This window comes from Poecilia latipinna, unplaced genomic scaffold (assembly GCF_001443285.1).
Source record: "Poecilia latipinna isolate Pla-1442-1.1 unplaced genomic scaffold, P_latipinna-1.0 Scaffold1804, whole genome shotgun sequence".
Lineage (NCBI taxonomy): Eukaryota > Metazoa > Chordata > Actinopteri > Cyprinodontiformes > Poeciliidae > Poecilia > Poecilia latipinna.
The window spans coordinates 57,378-60,383 of NW_015114420.1; the positions used below are offsets into that span (position 1 = coordinate 57,378).

A 3,006-nucleotide genomic window follows, 5' to 3' on the forward strand; every position below is an offset into this window, starting at 1 on the left:
TTTTTTTTTTTTTTTTTTTTTTTTTTTGTCTTCACCCCCCTCCGGCAGGGAGCGCAGGGTAAAGTCCATGCGTGTTATAAAATGATCCGGTGTGTGGAGCAGCCTCAGCTCGAACAAATTGTCTTTCACCACAGCACAAAAAAGCCGCCATCAGCTGCAAATTGTGCGCATAAGAAACAAATATAAACAGTAAAAAAAAATAAAAAAATAGGAGCATTTAACGAAACCAACACCGTGTTTACCACGCAGTCAGTTGACAGAGGAAACTACAACATGAATTTGCCAACGTACCCTCCTGTCAGACAGGCATCCAGAGGAGGACCATGGATGGTGCGCACCGTGGGGAGTTCAGTCCTGCTGCCGCCGCTCTGTGTTTATTTCCCGGTTAGAAGGAGAGGGAGTGGGTCGGTGTGCTGCCGGTGTAACGCCTAATGAGGGAGGGAGGAGGAGAGAGAGAGGGAGGGACGCTGTCAGATGCTTGGAGGCAAAGAAGGGGAGACTTACACACACATACGGGAGTGTGTGCGTGAGTATGCGTGTGCGTGTGTTTGTGTGTATGGAGATAAACAGCGCTCGTGCCTTTGCTGCACAAACCTCCGTCTCCGTCAGCAAGTTTTCAAATGTAAATAAAAAAATAAGCCAACAAGGTGACATAATCTCTTGTAATGATGTGTTGCAGTTATGCGTTTTTGCGTAGAATGACTGACCGCCATACGTGCATGATTTGCACCTTTAAGCCCACCTGGAATGGTTGCGGACAGTAAAACATGTTTCCTTCTTCGGTGAATGAAATATTTCAACCCTCCAGCAGCTGCTTCAGGAGGAGCTGTTGTTTCGCGCCGTGTCGTCAGGAATGCTCGGTCCCCCTCTGATTTCATCAACTGCAGCCAGCCAACACACGCACACACACACACACACACACACGATTTATTAACACCCGCTCCTGTAAACACGAGTGACGGGAGCTCGTCAGTCAGGTATCACTCCTCCATTGTGCGCCCCTAAATTAACAAGGTATTATTTTGAGAGGCGAGGTTGGTTTGATAGAATTAATCAGTGAGAGATTGCTGCTGCTGCTGAAGATGATGATGATGATTTGATTAATCTTTCTCAGTTTCCTCAGGGAAGTGGGGGCGCATTCAGCAGGATAACAGAATTAAAGGAACATTGCTCCGGGTTTCAGCAAACTATGTTAGCATGCAGGTCGGAGCAATTTTGTTAGCCGTGCAGTAGAACTACTCTACAGGTGGAGTTTGGTGGCTAAATGGTAGACCTCAAACACTTTGCATTGTTGTTATTTAGAAAAGGATTTACACAGCAGGAAAATACAACCCAGATTGGATCTTTTTTTTTTTTTTTTTGCCTATATGGACTCTTCCACAGCAGTCTGAACGGCCAAATCAGATATTTCCACCCACCAAAAAAAGACTGATTGACACTTCCATATGTGGAGCTAAATGATTGTTTTCAGAGCGTCTGCAGTCAGAACTGTCCTCCTGAATTTAACTCGACCTTTATGTCACTGACCTGAAACATGCATCATGATTCTGCACCAGAAAGAACCAGACTGAACATAAAAATACAAATAAATCATAATTATGAATTTTGAAAGAAGTGTGCTCCACTGAAGCGCATCCTGAAGGAACCGCATTGGATCCTACTTCACATCCAGACAGACTTTTCAGAAACTGCAGTCGATGATCCACAAAAGCTCATCGCTGTTAGTTGTGCTTCTGTTTCTTTTGTCCATTATTTCAAACTAAACAGATCGCAGCTGCATCACACCTGAGTTCTTCTTCTGCGCATCTGAGTCGCTTTGGAGTCGTGAAACATTCACACAGAAGACTGATTTCAGCGAGAAAAAATCTGAATTGAGCATCAAGACCTGCTGTGTGAACACAGTCTATTTCTCCCATCACACTATTACAAAAACACCATCTGTGGTGGTGAAGGATGAGCCACGGCTCACCCTGAGACATCCTGCTTCTGAAAACATCTACAAGGCGCTGAGTGTCCTCTAGAGTTCAGCTCAATCCATCCAGACATGAAAGGAACAGGGCCACATTATGGCCACATTATGGCCATATCCTCACAACCCGAGAGACCAGAGAGGGAAGACTCCATGTCACCGGGACAACAACAGTTGGTTCTTCGCCAGTCAAATCTTCATGGGAGAGTGACAATGGGTAAGTTACCTTTGAAGAAAATTCAGACCGAGGCTTGACCAGAGTTTGCCCAGAGGCATGTGGGAGACGCCATGATGGAGGAAAGTTATTTGGTCTGATGAAACCAAAACAGAGCTTTTAGGCCATTAGACACAACCCAGATAGCATATGACGTTAAATCAACGTTGAATTAGTTAGAATCGTTGATATGTGATTGAAGTTGACAAATGATGGTGGATCAACCATCAAACAACCATCCAATCAAACCGTTGAAACTGTGACATTGAATCAACGTTGTTTGGTGGTTGAAATCTGATGTCTGAAATGCCGAAGTCTGATTAATGGTTGATTTTTGGTTGAAGACGACAAATGACGGTGGATCAACCAAACAACCATCCACCTCTAGCCAAGTAACCAATGTTGAAACTGTGTCATTGAATCAATGTTTTGTGGTTGAAATCTAATGACTGAAATGCTGATGTCTGATCAACATCTGATCAATATTGAATCAATGTCAGCTGTGTTGCCGCACCCCTTCCCTCCTCTCCTCCTCATCAGCGCTCTGGGTCAGAGGATTTTATTACTGAGCGGGGGTTATCACATTTAAATTAAGCACTGTAGAGGATAGTGGGTGGAGATTCCTTTCTGTACATTTTCTTACTTGTTCATAACAATTCTCACTGACTGTGTGTGTGATATATTGACACAAAAACATCTACAACTTACTACAAGGAGTGGAGGGGTCCACCCCCACCGTTTACATGAGTGGGATGTCCCAAACACACAGCTGCTTCGCTGTTGGCTTGTTGGCAAAAGATGTTAATTCAATGTTGAATTATAA

The 3,006-nt window shown here is 44.1% G+C and overlaps 1 long non-coding RNA gene across 1 annotated transcript in view; it reads left to right on the plus strand.

Annotated features, from left to right (window-relative positions):
* The first annotated feature begins 25 nt into the window (after positions 1–25).
* Positions 26–3,006, plus strand: part of LOC106934421 (uncharacterized) — a 14,799-nt gene continuing 11,818 nt past the window's right edge. The window contains exon 1 of the long non-coding RNA XR_001421694.1: positions 26–2,186. This is a non-coding gene — a long non-coding RNA (uncharacterized LOC106934421). The remainder of the gene's footprint in view (positions 2,187–3,006) is intronic.